This window comes from Rhodnius prolixus, unplaced genomic scaffold (genome assembly GCF_049639745.1).
Source record: "Rhodnius prolixus isolate KJV_2025 unplaced genomic scaffold, Rpr scaffold_4, whole genome shotgun sequence".
NCBI classification, from domain to species: domain Eukaryota; kingdom Metazoa; phylum Arthropoda; class Insecta; order Hemiptera; family Reduviidae; genus Rhodnius; species Rhodnius prolixus.
Window position 1 is genome coordinate 43194916 of NW_027411614.1, and position 19303 is coordinate 43214218.

General features: G+C 35.1%; 1 protein-coding gene across 3 annotated transcripts in view; it reads right to left on the minus strand.

The window, feature by feature from the left end:
* peb (zinc finger protein pebbled) overlaps nucleotides 1-19303 on the minus strand; it is a 166281-nt gene that overhangs the window by 67016 nt on the left and 79962 nt on the right. Inside the window, exon 1 of one of the 3 annotated variants that reach the window (XM_074131010.1) lies at nucleotides 1579-1778. The exons of the other annotated variants lie outside the window; for them this stretch is intronic. The gene's annotated coding sequence lies outside the window, so the exon portion shown is untranslated. Of the gene's footprint in view, nucleotides 1-1578; nucleotides 1779-19303 lie in introns of those variants that run through there. 3 annotated transcript variants of the gene reach the window in all.

Below are 19303 nucleotides of genomic sequence, written 5' to 3' on the forward strand. Positions count from 1 at the left end.
TGCCAAATATATTGCCTTTTTTAAGCTTTACTTAAGTAAAAACAAAGCTTTGTTGAAGCCACAAACTTAACATAATTTTTCCGCACTTTGGAGGAAGTAATGTGGTGTGGCAATATTTCCAGAAAATATGTTTTAAGCTTCTTCTGAAAGCTGAACTTGGATTCGCAGTACCGCTACCTCCTCATACCAATCCTTCTGAGGTGGTTCTCTTCATTCTCAAGCCCCAAAAACCAAAGCATTTCTTCCTTATGCCTTCTATTTTTGGAAACACCTCTAACTACTGGCGATGAAGTTTAGCGCTAGCAAGTTATGTCTTCTATGGTCCATAGATGCGATTGTACTTTGCAGCAAAATAAAGTGTTAACTTCCACTTTCTGATTATTCATTACAAGCCCTCCCAGAGCTGGAATTGAGAGCAGCCAAGGTTCGACTATATTGGCTGAGACATAGTGATTCCTAAAGATCCTCCATTACCACTCCAGAATCTTCTTGGAACATCTTAACCAATTTAAATTGGTTTAAAAAAAATCAAATCTACATTCACCTATTTTCATTTAGTTTATTTATTTATCTTTTTTGTTTAACTACTAATTATTATAACTTATCGCTTTTTAAATGTGAAAATATAACATTTTGAGGTTAACAGGGGGTCTTTTCATTGCGTAAGATATTTATCTATGAATAATAAGTTTTGTCTAAATTACATTAAAGCAGGTATACTGTTATATTATTTATTTGGCTTAATTTGATAATTATATAGCATACTGGTTACCTTGAAATCATTATCACCAATAATTTTTTTTTTTACGATAATAACCATTATTTGCTTGGACTGTTGATTTATATTGAATCAGTTATCAGACATTATTATTTGGCTCCCGACTAAATTAAGGAAAATAAAAAAAGAGAGTAAACTTTGGCGTCCTGTCTTTGAATGTCTTCTTTTGAAAGGAATCCATGCCTATCCTGGAACCGGATATTATTCCTTAACTCCCAATAGGTTTTGAATCTCCTTATTCTGGTAATTTAGACAAAACTTAAGCTGGTGTTATAGGTACCAGCTTGACCACTTTCTTTGTAAATAAAACCTATATCTGGGACGTCTTTCTGGGATAAGTGTTCGGTAAAAGAGTAGTATCGAGTCTTTTATTGCTTTTTGCAGCAACTGAAACTTCTCTCTGCCAGCTACTTCTAATTGTAAAGTAGCAATGGAACCTGTTCTAGCTTCTAGCATCTTACAAGACTGCATATGCTAGGTACCATCCATTCGGCAGATGTCCATACTAAAGACGCCAGCTATGGTGGTGGTGCTGAAAGTTTAACATGTAAATTATTCGTTAATAAAAAATTTCCAGATCGTGAACCACACTTTCCGCCAAAATCGATTCCGTGTTAAGTTTTCTTCTTTACAATTAATTTTCATTTTGAGTGTTATTGTTCACTTAAGTTTTCCACTTTGTTTTCTTTCTCTAGAAAGGAAAACTGGTCTATTACTAGGTACAATGAGCAATAGTTGGCTAGATATTACGTAGTAGTATGGAAATACACGTATATATGTAAGTTAGTTTCATATACAACCTTGTTATCAATACTGCGCCGCCATATTCCCATTATTTAATTGGTTCGTTTTTTTTGTTCCAGTCCTTATCAGCTGTCCCTCTCAATAATTATCCATTATCACCTCTATTTTCTTCACTTCTTACTTTTAGTTATTTTTAATAAATAATTTTATGTACGTTTAAAATAAAACAAAAAATATACAGTAATAAAAACTATTAAACAGTTCATGGTAACCAATACCATATTGGTTACCATGAACTGTTTTTTTTAATTATTAGCTGATTAAAAATTATGCCACTTTTAAGGGGTTCTATACATGAAACAATCATTATCGACTTGGCCCATAAATAATGCTTTCATCAGTACTACCAACATTGAAATTTAATTACTAAATAAAACCCGATCAATTAACTAATCATTGAATTTAAATGAATTCAAGATGGTGGGTGAAATGATTTTATTTATTTATTTTTTTTTTTTTTTTTTGGAGCAAAAATTTATTGTTCTCATTCAATTCAGCGGCCATTGACGCGGTGATTGGCTATGGTAAAGTAGTAAAGTAAAGTAATCGCCTATTTTTTCAGGCGGGGCTTAACGTCCAACTACCAATTAGGTGTCGTGGACGGAGGCGACTAACAAACATACTTTATTGTAAATTTCTTTTATTAACCATTAAAATAAAATCCAAGGGCTAAGACCAGGGGAATCGAACCCACTTAACCAACAATACATCTTAGCTTTACTGGTCTCGCCTCTAACGCGGTGATTGGCTAGGGGTATCTAGGAATTGGCCAACTACACTCTATAATTGGCAACACGTTGTTGAAAATTTGGTTCGATCCATATACGATGTGGTTAGATAAGCATATTTATTGCATCGCTGAGTGGTTCCAGGCTTTGATCCATCATTTGTGAGGCGAAAACCAAATTGAAGTCAACTTATCTGTACCAAATTGACTAATCTACTTCCGCTGATCGATGAAAGTCCTAAACCGGAAACAGAGATGCGATAAATATGCTTGTTAAGTCGGATACAATCAAAGATAAACTTATTGTGCTTCTTCTCAGAAGAAGCAGGTTATTATTTGGCTTTCTTATCTCCAATGAAAATGGTTTAAAGAAAAACAAAAACAATCCAGATGACGAAACAATTATACGTTTTCTCATACCACGTAATACAATTTTCTTTAAACAAATTCAGCGGAACAAGTGGCTATATACAACAAAATTTATTTTAGAGGGAAACTGGCGTTTCCGCTTGGTTGATTTCGTCCTAAATGATCATTAGATGGTTCCGTTATAGCGACAATACCGAATTCTGTGATTTTTCCGGTTTTTAAAAGAGATTTATAAACAGACCAAAATATGTTTATACTATAAAGAATCCCGCACACACGACTTAAACGAAGTGAAGTTAACAGGCGTTATCGACTTCTTAAAAGACTACTAGACCAACGTTCAAAACTTTCACTTAATAACAAACGACTGATTTACAATTCTATACAAAAACCCTGGACTGCACGGTATTGAACTGTGGGCTTCAACGAAACGCTCCAATCAGAATTCAATCGCTTCAGTCTAAAATTCTCCGCACTGTCGTTAAACGGCTCCATTTTACATTTCAAATCTAACTATCCACCGCAGACTTGGAAATTCCGTTTATAGGACCAGGTTGCACGAACTCGCTACAAAAGTTTTCATCAGAACTTGCACTCTCATTCCAATCCTCTTGTCCGCCATTTATCATCTCATCACCTTCCAGATCATCCTCCCTGGAGATTAAAACGCCAGTGGCCTCGCGATTTTCTCTCTTCTGAAGAGAGTAGCTAATCCTCGGAGACGACTTAGGGAATGTTATCACTGGGTAACTTCTCCCCCATCAATTAGTGGAATTTGTAGTGGTGTCAGCTATTCTCATGGTTACTAATAGTGCATCTAGCGCTGTTGTAAATTAACAAATAAATTTAAAAAAAAAAAAAAAAAAAACTATAAAGGACTATAAAACTACATCTCAGTAAAGAGTTTAAGTTTGAAGAAATCTATCATGCCGCAAAACAGTGGACAAGGAAACCTAATAGGAAAATTGAGAATTAAAATTCACCAAATGAAAATATGTAAATCCGATTATTGAATTTGAAGATTTTAATATTAATTTTTTCCAGCTGCCAAGGAAAATCCTGTAGAAATTGGCAGAGGGCACTCTCCCAGGTCACATTACCAGGATGGACGTTATTTCAAGGATTTAAGTAACCAATCAATCTTTATCGATACTTCAGTTCGAATAATGATAACTAATTTTTACTAGTTACTCGTTATCAGTAATCTCACGAATTAAAGTGAGGAGGCTACCCAGAAATTTTCCTAGGAAAACAGAAAAATAATTATAGTTTTACTTCAGTAATTTTGATCAATTTTCATTAAAAATCTCCAAAAACTAAATTCAACTAAATGGGGGCGCACTTCCGTTTATAAGACTTTTTTCCCCAAAAACTTATACTACTTTAAACCAAATAAGAAATTTAAAAATTTCTGCGTATTTCCTTTGATTTGAGTTCATACATACAGACATACAGATTAGTAAAAGCTACTTTTTCACGCAATCTGTTCGATTCGTAATGTTTCCTTTTTGGTTCTTAAAATAAGATTTGCTGGGTCAGCTGTTTGCTATTCATTACAAACATAAACATTACTTAACAAACAAACTTACAGTTTGAAAAGTTAAGCACAAAGGGTTTGATTAAGCGAGAAAAGGTACAGAAATCAGGAAGTACCCAATATGTCATTCATACTTCAGCTCGTAATTTTAGCCAATTAGAAACGTTCGATAAAGCTTATCTTTTTGATTTCTAATTTTTTTTTGTTCAAAGTGCAGCTTTCTAAGTTCTTTAATTTGGCCTTTGAACAATATAAAGTCTTATAGTAGGAAGCAGAAAAAAAGCAAATATAATTAAATTCTTGCAACCATCCAGTTTTAATCAGACTGTATCAAAAGCAATTCTATGAAATCCTGAGATACCCATCTTTCATCTAGATTTGGCTCTGAAAGCTAAAGAGTTTTCCGGGAATTAAGCTATAATCAGAATAGAATGGCCGATTGTTTTTGGAAAAAAAAGTTTATGGATCAGTAGTTTTCAGAAAACTATTAGTAAAAATATAGTTGTGGTTGTGTGAGCTAAAGGTTAGTGTGAATATTACCTTGGAGACATAACTAACCAGTGATAACGACGGGCACAAAAAACAAAAGAAGAGAGACAATAGTGATAACAGTAATATATTCTTAGTGGTGGACACACATGAGTAGCCTAGTTGGAATGACACTATCACCTGCAGTCATATCTATTCCTCAGTGTGAGTGGGTGTTAGAGCCGTTAGAGCAACATTGGCTAAACGCAGAAGGCCTGAAATTACTTCAAATGGTTTTGAAAGTCAACAAAATTTAATTCAGCTTCTTTTAACCACATCTAACAAAGTAAACCCTCTACAAGACGTTACTTCAACCCATCTGGACTTACGGATCAGAACTTTGGATTTTCAGCAATGCAATCCTTCCAATCAAAAGTCCTCCACCGTTAATGCTCCCTATTATGTCACTAATCTCATCCTTCACAAAGACCTAAATATCCCTTTTTGTTCTCGAATCTATCCATTCACGATTCCTCAATTTCACACTCAGAAGCCTATCCTGTCAATTCCCAAATCAACTGCTCAAAACTCTTTCCTCATCAACCCATCCTGATAATCTCCCCCACGACGTCTAAAACGACGATGGCCTCGTGATCTCCTAGCCTAGACCTTTCCAGCAACTAAAATTCCCGAGAGTGTTTTAGCCACTGGCTGATTTCTCTCTTCCTGTGTCCGTACAGGTTGCGGTGTGCGTCGACTATGCAGTTTTTGCATCATGTATTGTACTAATTCCATTCACACTTTGCAGGTAGCAGGCGAAATGCTCCAACTTGATTTTTGTCTAACTCAAGATTAATTGGGAAGTTCATGTTGGGGTTATAACTGACTATTAATGAATATTTGACTCAATTGAGTAATAACAAAAAAATGATGAGTAAAACTTGATTCATCAAAATAAAAATCATTATTATTAATCACTTTAACCCATCTCTGTGCCAGAAGTTCACTTCCTTTTTCGAAAGTTTTTTTTTGGGGTGGGATACAAAGAACTCAGTTACAAAACTACTTCCGCCATATTAAATCTTTAACCCGTTAAAAAATCGACCATATTACAAACAAGTATTTGAAGGAGCAAGGCCTGGGCAAGGACCAAAGTTCAAACTACTCATAAATTTTTGAAGATTCTTTGCAGATTATTTACCTAACTGTTTTTTCATCATTACCTCAGATTATGAAGAGAAGAGGTTAATAACAATAAAACAAGAGTGGTGTGAGAAAGGTGATCACAACCTTGATAGTAATGATAAGGTCATTCAAGATATTTAAAATTTAAAATCTTATTAATTTGCAAACAATGGCTAACAAAAGGAGAAGAGCGCGCAGATCATTGACTAACCTGACGATGTAATCATCAGAGAATGACTGTCTCATCTGGTTTCTTATTGGAACGTGACGTAAGAAACATTCTTAATTATTATCCTAAGGGAGGATGATATTGGCCAGTCAATTGTCGGAACTTCCGTGGATCCATGTATTTCCGGAAATGTGACCGTATGAGTGCTTGGAGAACTAATATTTGTTAGTAAAACATAAACTTTGAACAGCTTTGTAGGGGCTTTTAATATGTTGAAGTGAGTATAGTGTCGGTCAGGGAGATTGTTGTTTGCTTGTTAGGCCTGGATACCCGCAGGGACGTGTAGATCTCTAAAAAAAAGTGCACAAGTTCACTTCCCTCTACTGGCTCTCTTTCACATACTTTATTCAGCTTCACCGATGTGCAACAAACTATATATACTTTACTTCCATAGAACTGGGCTATTGATGGGTACGTCTAATGAAAGCAATTTACCCAGAGATACACTTAAAGGTATTTAGTTCTTTTGTGATTGTTTGTCGTCGTTTGGTTGCTACGGACAAGAGTGTTGAGGAAAAGCTGATCCTCGAACTACTAGGAATGATGATCTAACTAAGATCACTATTAAAAACTAAGAGATTCCATGGAATTAGAAAATCCAAGAAGTGTGCTGTCTCAGAGTGATTCTGTACACAAAACTCACCTGGAAACTGGAGTCTACAGACAACAACCGTAAACTGCAATTAGCGGATACCCTGACTGAGACAGTTATACCCAGCTACAAGACACTCCTCAGAAGCTCACCTGACCTTTAACTGCCCAGTGTGGATAACGGCAAGATAACGAAATGATTTCAGACATTTCAAAATTAAGTTCTAAGCACTGCAATAAACGCCCATTGTCTTACCATAAACTCCACAAATTCACAGAGATCCAAGATAAACCCGCTCACGTGACTAAACTTACAAGACAATTTCTTCTTATCCCTTTCTTAACTCTACTCAGCTCCCCCACTGTCACATAGGAGAGTATCCATCATATCTTCAAGAAGGAAGGCAACCATTTCAAGACTGTACCCGGATTATTAACGATAACCAATCAGTTTGTGTAAAGTTCGATGGCCTATATTTTATTTTGTAATTAAATTACAAAATAACAGATGATTTGAATCGCTGTATCTTTCGAAGTGTAGATTTCCTTGAAACGTGCCATTTCAGTAAAGTGAACGTCATTACCAATATGTAAAATTAATGAGAATAAATACGTTGCTGACAATTCCTAGATTGCCGACAATTGTTTGACCGAAAGTCTAGAGTACTTGAACGATTTCTCTTTAATTTTTATGGACCGTCTCCTCAGAGAAGACATCGCTTATCGTTTGAAATTCTGTTCGTGATCATTTTAGTTTTATAGGAGGAGTCGGGATTCTGTGGGTGTGACATAGTTTTTCTTAAAAGTCCTCCATTAAAGCCAACTTCCATTAAATTAAATTTTGGAAGATAGAAAAAATTTGACAAGATTCAAATAATTGCTTGAAAGTAGAACAAAATGGGTGAAATTTTCAAAGTAATAATACTTTATTAGATTCTAGAACAGGAAGTGAAATACTGTTGATTTGTTTAGATCATTATACAATAAATTAGAATTCTTTTAATCTTTGAACTCACCCTTCAGGAAATGCGTACTAGATATTTCCCATGACCTTCTTTGATCTATATATTCCTTGTCACCCATTTTATATTATTCAGCATTCGACCAGGGTTGCTCTAGTTCCCAATCTAATAAGATAGGGAAGTAGGAAGTTAACCCCTTACGTTGCAACCTATACAGGTAAGTACCTGTACGAGGAAGTGACCACTAAATAGTAAAACTTGTTTTTTTCTTCAAATTGTTGACGTATTAACAGCCCCACTTCAAAGCTGAATAGATTACAAATGGACACATTATAAATTCAAAGAAAACAATCAGACTATAGTATCAAAAGTGACCCTGACTAGAGGAAAAAGTTTTTATGGAATATTGGATGAGAAATGGCTTATGGGAAAGGTTATGGAGGTCGATTGTGATGGTGAGCCAAAAACGTTGTCGTTTGTAAAAATCAGCGAAAATAATGTTCATAAAGTTGACTGAAATAGTGAAGTTTGAGAATATGAAGTTTCTCGAAGCTTTCAGAACTTCAAAAGATGGACGATAATTGCAAAGGCTGTGACCCCTCACCCCCGCAGGAAGATAGAATTTGGAGGTTATCTTCTAATAAGCGTTCAGTCTTCTGGGGATTAACCTAGAAGAATAAATAGAGGAGAGTAACTGCGCAGTTTGCTGGTACTCTGCTGTCTCTGAACTGATGCAGAATCCGATCTGGCTGGAGCTGAACCTTGATTGAAGAACCATATTCGAGAAAATCCTTCCCCCCCAAAAGTGAAAAATCGATTTACCTAAAGTAGGGCTACTGCGGTTGAGTAATTTCGACCTCTAAGAAATAGTTGAATCCCGTTAGCAGAACCCAACATAATTTAAGTTTTCCTAAATACCCACTTTTTAAACTTTCGAAGATATTTCGCTAAAATCTTTTTCTCATATTCACTTTTTTCTCAGTTACTTTATTCAGATATTTTTCTTTAAAAACTCCGATTATCGATAAATCTCCAATTCGAAAATATTACTCGATTCTAATCCTACCTTCTACTATTAACACTGCATTGCCATTGCTCGAACTTAGTCAGTTATTGCCAATGTCCGAGTCACATTGACTCCATAATTTATTTTTTTTTTTTTAATATTGGTTTCAATTTGCATTAAAGGATGAGAAAGAATAGGAATTAAGAAAGAAAAAACAAATTTTGCCCACGAATCGGCTTTAACATTTCACGCAGAAGGGATTAACTTCCAACTTCAGGATCGCGGTAATTTCAGTACTTTCTAGAACCCTGACTGGACTTCTGATCAGGGACATTTTCATTTTTTTTAAATTACATTCACTATTTTTTTCAATTACTGTGCGCTGTTGACAAGGATCGGTAATGCCAATCTGGAGTCAAAATGACTCTTATGATTCAAGTAAACTAATCTGTTTAAAAAGAAACTAAGAATTCCACGGTCTTCAACTTGTGACTATCGAATGGTGAGAGAGTGGGTATAGAATATCTAAGAGCATTTTGGGATAGCTATGAGATGTGCGGAAGCAAAGACCATTCCTATTTTTTTGGAATCAAATTTACTTCGGATTGGCAATGCAGTGTTAATATATAAATGGTAAATAATATTATATCATTAAGAAATCGATATTATGAAAACTATCTATTTTAAACAAATTAGTGTTGAATGAAATTTGTGTGAATGGTTTTAGGTTCACTACGTATATAAAAGAACCCTACCGGATATAATACATATACAGGATGAAGTTGGAAGAGATAGATGTAATGTAGAAGCTAGAACGAAAGAGGAAACCTTGTAATAGTTAAATCTAATTAAAAGAAGAAATAGAAGAGGCATCTGTAGGTGAGACTCCCAGCTGATTATAGAGTGTGCTAAGGTTTCCACGAGTGTGAAGTCAGGTTATTTTTACAGACCTCCACAGATCTGTACAGATATTTGTTTGTTTTTTTAAAATTTTTTGTTTATCCATTCAGCTTGCTGCTAAAACATCCATCTCTATTCACCCTTTTCTCTCATGAAGTCTAATCCAATCATAAATAAACAACAGTGAAAATGCTTTTACCTATTTTTCAGCTCAATATTTTTTACCAAGTCTCTTTAGAAACAGCCACTATTAAATGCATAAAAATTGCTGAGCGTTCAAAAAACAAACAGCAAAAAGAAACAAAAAGCAAATAACGAATAATAGACTAAAAGAAAATAAGAAAGATCCCACGGCCACCTTGATACGGCTGGGGCAGTGTCGTCAACGTATATACGTATATATATATTTTAAATAGTAACTACATCTTTGTGCAGATAGATTGTTTGGCCATTGTAACCGGAAGTTGGTCGGTAGGTAACACGGAATGTCTCTTAACTTCAGGGCTTGTCTCTTTCCTGTCCCCCATCAGGTTATCTTATGCTTGAACAATTACACTTCACCTCCTATATATATATATATATATATATATATATATATAAAACTTTTACAGAGTCCACTACACTCTTTGCAGAATTAGCTACTACCTGTGTGTTGCTAACATAGAGGGAGTGAGGAGGGGATGATCATCAAGTCAACTACTGGACTTCATCTAGTGAATATATTCGTGAATATTGCGTAATTAATGTTTTAAAAAGTTGTATCAAGTCCAAATTTAAGTTGTTAATAAAATCTTATGTAGGACAAATACGTAATTTTTTCTTACGTGTGCTACAAAAATTAAAATTCATTTTTTTCCAAATTCCAATAAATAAAATATCTCTTTATCACTCATGCTACGTGTAAAGTAAAGTAATCGCTTATTTTTTTTAGGCGGGGCTTAACGTCCAACTACCAAATTAGGTGTCGTGGACGGAGGCGACTAGCAAACATACTTTACTGTAAATTTCTTTTATTAACCATTAAATAAAATCCAAGGCCTAAGTGACTGGGAATCGAACCCACTAACCAACAATACATGTTAGCATTGCGGGTCTCGCCTCTAACCGCTCGGCTACCGTGGCGCCCTTCATGCTACAAGTTCTTACAGCACTTTAGGTAATTATTGTACCGATACTTAAAATTCGTCCTTTAAAGTGGAAGGCTTTCAATATTAAACAACTTCATTGTAATTAAGTTGACCGTTGAAGGAAAAGTGATTGTTACAGCCTTTTTTCCTCTGGGATTCTACGAAAATCAATATTCTTTATTTAAGAAAAGATCCAAAGCAAAGTGACAAAATCTGTCACACTTAATTTCCAAGTTCGAATCATCTCTTTTGGTGACTGCGTAATGTATTCAAAACAGAAAACTCGGAAAAACCTATCCGTACATTAGTCCTTCTGGATTGAGTTGATATGCTTTCAACTGGGAAATTTTTGTCACGTATAATTTGAAAATTAATAATTCAAAAAAATATTATTTGTATTTTTATTATTAATTTTGCATCAAAAAATAATTTGCTCAGTTCAATAACGAGGAGCACTTCAGCAAACGGTTTATACCACGAAGTACCATATAATATTATTGGTTATTGCATTTATTTATTATAAATAAAAATGTATCATTAAAATTAATGGTTTATTTCCAAACATTCTTTTTTCAACACTGGACGTTTCGATCTAAAGAGGCCATCCGTCCTCAACAATATATCAATATATTTTAGGAAAATATTTAAAATAATCATGAAAGACAAATAATATTTGAATCTAGTTTGGGGCTGTGACTCTGGAAAGTTTTACTCTTCGAGATTCGTCAATGCGGTCTATCCCTGCTTCAAGAGTTATATTCGAGGAACTTCACAGCAAATCTGAAGGACATCTATCAATCTCGTGCAAGATCTTATTATTACAGCGTTCTTTTCGTAATGCTGTAGCTCTCAATAGTGTTTATGCCGCCTTGATCCTGGCATGAAGGACTAGCCAAAGTAGCTTTATTTTGTTAATTTGAAGTACGGTATGTTCTTAATGTTACTATCAACGCCTCAATTTGGACCAAACCTCCCCCAAATTAGAGTTCAAAATACTTATTTAGACTAATGTAGCAATTAATAAGCCGACATCAATCTCCTCTTTTTTCTTTAATGGTTCCAGAGAAATGTGATTATCTGTTCTAGATATCGCTAAACAGAAAGAATCTGCTTGGCAGCCATGAGTGAAGTAGTGAGATGTGTGTTGGTCACAGCCAGTTAGATTAGATTAGGCATGTTGATGAATATTCTGTAGCAGTGGTGACCTGATTGGATATGTAAGGCAGTGGCAGCCTTCTTCATGCTAACTACTTTCCATATGGTGGGACCAACCATTACCATAGAACTGGCTTTGTAATTTAGAGATCTAAGATGTTTTTTATATCTTTGGCAGACGTTTCTATTTACAGTTAATCAACGGAAGCTTTAATATTGTCCTAAATATTAACATTTTTTAAGGAAAAATTATTCCAATCACAAGTTATAGAAGCACGCATCACGGAAGACAATTTACGTGAAAATCTCAAGAAAATGGAAAACTCCACTTCCGTTTGCAGAAGTTTAAGAGCAGAGACTAAGGCTCGGCAGCCGTATTAGATGCACTTGTTTACAGATTTCGGCGAAGATATTCGAGTCTTCAATTGTAAAAAAATACGGAAGTGTAATTAGATTCTTCAGCAACATTTTATTCTTGTGATATTCTGCTAAGAAACTTGGGGATCTCGCAGATTACTCGGAGTAGAAGAGGATAGATTTTCTCCTGAGCTCAGATCGTTGCCTTTGTTTTTTCTATGCTATCGTTCACGATATCACGATATAATAGATGGAAGCTTGAAGGAATGGCGTTGTTTCCAGGTTGCTAAATGTTAACTGAGATATTATTATCACACCCAGGGACCTGAGGGATTGTGCCATTATCGCGTGCTACTGCTGCTGTCAGTGTTGATATCTGGCTGTGCCTGATCATCCTCTTCTCCTTAGTTTTTACTCTACTCATCTCAACTTCTCTCTCTCGTACTCCACACTCATAATCTAAAAGGTCACATCCATGGGAAGCGGAAGGGAATGAGAGAATATTGTGTTCTGCAAACTGTTACACCCTAACACGCGCGCACAAACACACACACACACACATACATTCACACGTAATATAAACACAAACAGTATATCGTGGTAGTAGTGGTGAGGAAATGTCAGAAATGACGATGTCTGAAAGCAAACACTCGGTATACTAGCCAGTCACTCTCCCACACCGCAACCACCGCCAGTTAGTTTAGTTCATACAGATCGATATTCTCTGCAGCATCTGTATATTATTCTAGTTATAAAAACTTAGTCGTATCATTTTACAATTCTTATTGGGTAACAATAAAAACGTCCGGGGTGACTTACAGGACTTATTCCACTTATTATAATTACAAATGTTCAGGGTCTCTCAACGTTTATGGTCGTATTGGGTATGTAGTTGGTTCCTTCTAAATATAAAGGAACAATGTTGTCGCTCTGCAGTACGAGTAGAACAGTCTGACCATGGCCTACAACAAAAAACGACGGATATGGAACGACATTCAGGAACCGAAACCCAATTAAAATCAAATATGATTCTGTACAGAATTGCTTTAAATCTGAACTGTACAATGGTGTCCCCTCTCCAAGTGAAAACATTTTTAAACCGAATTTTCCGAGGGAAATATTTCAAACTTAGAGGCCTTATATTATCGAAAATTGGAGAGACGTACGCAACTACTTCATCAAGAAAATTCAAGTGGAAAATTGCAATTACTTTACTGAAGCAATTGCAGCACGGTTTATCTTGATAATAAGAGGGATTTTTTTTTCATTTAAAATCAACGAAATTACGATAGATAAGAGGAAACAGAATCCCCAACTACAGCCATAAATAATACTAACTTCCTCTAAATGGATCGATCCTTAATATCGTACAGATCGATTCCTGCTGACTGCACACACAAAAAACATACACTCATTCGTATCCACCAAGGACGATCTCCATTACCAAACATCTCATCACCATTACTACAATATTACTGTTATTACTTACACCACTACATCTACCAAACCATCTATGTAGAATACCATATGTCAGGCGAGATAGGTAATTAACCGTCTCGTTTTGCTAGAGTCCACTACGCCGGCTCTGTGTTCGGAGTCTGGGATATTCTTGTTTTCCTTTAGTGTATCATCCTAGGTTTTTGACTTGAAGGAAGATTTATTTTTGTTATCCCTCACATGGACATCTTTACAGGACATATCTCTGGAGACTGCCAGAGACTAAGCCTCTTCATAAAAGTTACAAAAATTACTGTGAACACGCACGATTTCTTATCTCAACTCTGTTCTCAAAGTACTTGCTTTCAAATGTGTACCCTTCACCTAACTTAATGCACTTAATGTACCCTTACTTTGCGCGCAATTAGGTAATACGACTACTCGACTTAATACGTTATGTAACAGGCAAATTGGGAGCTCCCTATCCTGTTACAGAATAGGGAAACTTTTAGTTTCTTTTTTATGGACATATTTTCCTAATTTAGTCTGTGGTACCAGTAACATGAACGTACAGATTAAGAAGATAAGAAGTGGTTTTGGCGGTGGCGGGAAATGTATGTATGTGTGTGCAAGTCCATCTTAGCAAAACATCTGTATACGTACATGAGATCCTGCTGTTCTCCCGCCAGCTCATCTTTATCTTTATATTTATACTAACATCCTATACGTACTGAACATTCATTTCCATTTATTATACTATTTATAATATATAATTACGCCAACCTGTAGCGCTCATTAATAAGCATTCTCTCTCTCTTTCTCTCGCTTTAGAACACCCTCCTCAGCTTCTTTTTACCTGAACTCATCAATGTTAATTACGGAATAATGATAATTTAATTCGCTAAGATCCAGTCATTGATTTCACGCTAATTGCCAAACAGTGAACTCTTAATTCTAGTAATAGGTAGACCATTTGTGGGCCTAAGTCCCCCCGTGCTTTAGGTTCATGCAAAGCTTTCGATGCAAAGCTATCAGCGTTAATACATGATTTCAGTAACTATACTCATTTGTGTGTCTCACAAAATCATGCAAGAAAAAATTTATAGTTTTTGTTAAAGAACTACATGATACCATGGCAACAAATAGATCTACTGATCTATGCCTTAAAGGACAGGAATTAACGACTTCTCACCCTACAGCAGACCCGGCTAATTCACCAAGATTATATGTAAGGAAATTCTAGGAAGAGAGATGAATGTAGTCAGAGATAAACACTCCCAGGTGGCAAACACAGCCCTACCATTTCCTAGATGTTCTGATGAAAGATGCCCAAATTAGAGAAACAGAAGATTCTAGAAGGATATGTAATTGTTTAGGCTCTCCATTTTTGCTAGGTGCCGTAGTCGCATCTGGATGAAGGTTTAATGAAAGAGATCATCAACCAAAAAGGGAACTTTTTTTAAGCGATTTTTTCCTGTTCATCGGTAGAGGTACTTTTAAGACTTCAAAGACTATTGGCCGAAATCACTTTTATTTGAATTAGTTCTCAGAGTTGTTTTATCGTGAGGGGGCCGTGTTCCGCTTCCGTTTAAAGTTTAATAATATAAGAATTAATAAAAGCATTGCTACAATTCCAATTTTGAAGAAATTCTATAAAACGGAAGTACCATTTTTTTCATTTGGGGGGGTGGAATTTGCCGGAAACCAATACAGCAATAATTTGTAGTTAAACTTTAAAAACTGAGTGAAGCACGATGTTGTCCGCTGCTATTCCGAACAACTCGGTCGTGTCCTGTACGCCCCAGTAGAATGAAGGAAAGAAGTCAGTAAGACAACAAAAAAACAGCCGAAGAAGACGCTAAAGAAGACAAGTTTAATGTGGATACTAAGTACCAACGATCCAATTAAAAAAAGGCGGTTACAAAGTGAGCAGGTGTTCGATACGCACACTCACACATATACCCAGCGAACGAACACACAGTAACACAGTAACGGAAGTGGCGTTTCCTTAGTCCAGCTTCCGGTCTTATGATATGGACGTTACCAAGACTCCAGGAAACATAATATTAATTATTAAAATAAAATAAGAGTATTATTGAAAACTGTAACATAAAATTTATTTGGAAGTTTTTTTAAATTTTATTGAAGCGTCTTAAAACAGAATAATTTAACTGATTGCTAAAATGTCATATGATTTAGCACGTTAAAAAATTATGCTGTTTAGCAAGCTTATTCTATAATAGATTTTTATGTAGATCCATGGAGACTATTTGATATTTTAAAAATAGTTTAAATTCACATGATCATAGATGGAAATAATTGGCTAACTAGATAGTCTTGTAGAACGTTCTACCATTTATAAAGAGGATCAACGCTAAAAATGGGCAAACAAATAACAAATGATACAAATCTAAGATTACCTTTTGGTAATTTTTATGCAGCATTTTTATTGCAGCATAATTTAGATTTTTGTATCGTAACTACTCATCGTCGCTTTTCAATTAGATAAACTGTACTGTATTACAATTTAAATTAAATTTAGAACAGTGAGTGGTTCAAGCATAAATTATTGTTCAGCATGACTCAAATAGTTATTGACTCAAAAAAACTCAAATACCAGTAAAATAAACTATAAGTGGTACTTATCATAAATAAAATGTCCTTGCTTAAAGAAATTATTTCTTAAAGAAATGAGAAAATGTTTTAAACCGGAAATCAAAATTAAATGAAATCTCTGATTCTATCCGTCATAGTGCGCATGCTTAATTGAAACCCTGGACTGGCTTCGCACTTTCATTCATTATCAGAGATGCTGTATTGTAGTATGGAGATGGAAACCTAGTTGAAATCAACTTCTTTACATTAAAATGATTCTTTTATCTCTGATTATGGATGAAAATCCGAACCGGTCAGAGTTTACAATCAAGCATGCGCACTATTAGGGATAGAAATCAACGATAATATCCACAGCACTGCGGGACCACAGCCACAATCTCATCTTATTCAATAAAAAAAGCTAGGGTCAGTAAGAATCGATCCTAGTGCCGCAATACATCTTTGCTCCGTGGTGCTCCAGCGCTATTTTTAATGCACCGGAAATCGTCCAGATAATCGATGTATACTAAAGAGATAGTCGTTTTACTTTAAAAGGAAATTACTGCGTTGGTCTTTTTCATTTTTCGTTTCGACTATTTCGACTAATTTCGGCTCCCACACTATTGTGCAAAATTACACCTTCTTCTTTCTTCTAATAAAGATCGATCTAATAATGCAGAACTCTGTCATCCTCTATCAGCTGGTTACTAGCCGTCTACTTAGTTACAGGATCCCTTCTTGAAATTGAGAAATAAACTGTTCCATAAAATGATGACTCCTAACTTTTTTTTGGTTTAACTTTTACTTATTAATAAATATCCGCGTGATTGACCCCAATCTCATGGGTCTAAATTATTTAATCGGAATGTTTCGAATTATTAACTCAATTGCTTTACTGTAGCTTCCAAAAACTTATTCTTAGCAAAGTTGCAGTTCCGGTTAATAGATTTTTCTGCAACTCTTTCAAAAATTCCTTCCAGAACAAATCCTTCCGTTCCAAGACCCCCTTGTCATGTGAACAGTCCTCCCAAAATAGAAGTCGGTAAGCTTCCCATTTCCGGATTAATGATTTCCTCTTATACCATCGCAAACTATAGCTCAAACTGTTCCTCCATCTCCTTTCTACTAGAATCTTGATTGTTTTCTTCAAACCCTTCTTGTACGAGTATATAACAAATAATTTGCGGGTGTTCCTTAAGATAATAATAATAATAAAAAAAACTTTTCTGAACTCTCCTAAATTCTTTTTTCTATTATTCATCCATAATGACATATCGACCGGATGCAAGTTCTCATATTCTGTATATCGTGTTCTTCTAAAAATACTATTTGCGTACATAAAAAAAGAAGTTTGTCAAATAAAATGTAGAATCAATAAGATTATTGATGTTGTTAATCTGTCATAAATTTTTTTCTGAAATTAACTTGTAAAATTGTAGAATCTAGAAAAAGAAGTCGTAGGCCGTAAAGAGTGGTTAAAAGATTGCACTGTTGACGTAGATAGTAACATCATACATTAATTTGATGGAGAACTTTGCACGATGAAGATTCAGCGGAGCCTCACAGATCAGAGCCTTCATTCCTTATAGATTTCATAACATCAGCTAGCGGTATTTTCAGTCTTGGTTTAGATCCAATTAATTGTCTTAGTAGTAAGACGTATCTTTTAATAGGTTACAGTCTAGTGTGTGTGTGTGAATTCAATCCAAGTCAATCCGGGTGGAAGCCAAGATAGCGTACGAGGTTTGGATGTAGAGGGGATTGATTGTTAAGCGTCGTTCTTTGAATTGAATTCTATTTTATAAAAACTTTTGCCGTCGTTGATTTTGATAAGTGTGCATCAATGGAGTCTAGCTGTGCAAAAATAAACAGCCTTGATTGCCAAAAAAAAAAGAACAAGATACTTTGCAAATATGTTTCAATTTCTGGAATTGACTACCCTCCCTCCTTTGAGCCCCATTTCCTTTTGTAAAAGAATTTTCTCCTTATCTTATCATTAATTGGTAATTAATTCCGCCTTCTCGGGAATCACAGGGAATATATCAGCTCAAGAGAAAAGTGGTCATATGTGAAGCCTGTTGATTGTTTCAAATTCTTCGAAAGCAGCTGGTGAATCTTGTGTATCTAATGGCGACTCTAAATTAGCTAAAGTAGTCGTAGTACTAATGGAGTGAATAACTATGTCTGTTTACATAAAACAAACATCAAAAAGGCAAAAAATAAAATAAAAAAATCTCTAAATAATGAATAAGATGTTATGTTTTGTAAGGGGTGGAGGGGGTTGGTATAAAAAGGACAGTGACCGACAAGTCACTGCAGGAATGTTTTTGTACAATGTATACGTCATCATTCGCAAGAGCAGTGAAACAATAAACAAGACAACAATATAAATGTACTTTGGATGAGTATTATAATAGTCTTTTTAGTGTGTTTGTGTATGTGCAGGATATGATACAGGGCCACAGGCTACTCTACACATGCCACAGCAACCTGTATCCTATCTCTCTTCTTCTTTTTTCTCACTCAAGTAGGCTGTGTATTCTTATTTCTTTCGATTGATATGGGCAGTGATGAGCAGCACTGTAACAGTGCCTGTATATGTGTTTATGTGTGAGATCGTTCTACCACAGAGAAAAGAAGTTAGTGGCTATTAAAGATTCAGCAGGAGGAGGCTGATTCTTACTCTGTGCGCAAACGCAGAGAGAGACACAGACCAGTAACTATATTATAAACACACTAATTAATATTCGATTCAAGTAAAAAAGAAGACAGTTACTTGATTTGTATTGAAAGAGGCAAGCTGGGTTGCTTTCTAAAACTGAGAACGTGATATCTTTCTGGGCCATAAAGATAGCCATGGATATCTTCTTCTTAAAAGGATCTTCATTGTGGTGTTTCAAATCCATCACGACAATAAAATATAAACTGTCAAAATTTTAGTAAGTCTGGGAAATCTGAATGATTAGTAAAATAATTGAAAATATTTCGAAATTAATTAAAAAAACAAAAAACTTGAAAAAGAATCACCAAAGTAAGAACAGCTGTTTAATGAAGGTTATATTCAGGTTATTACCAG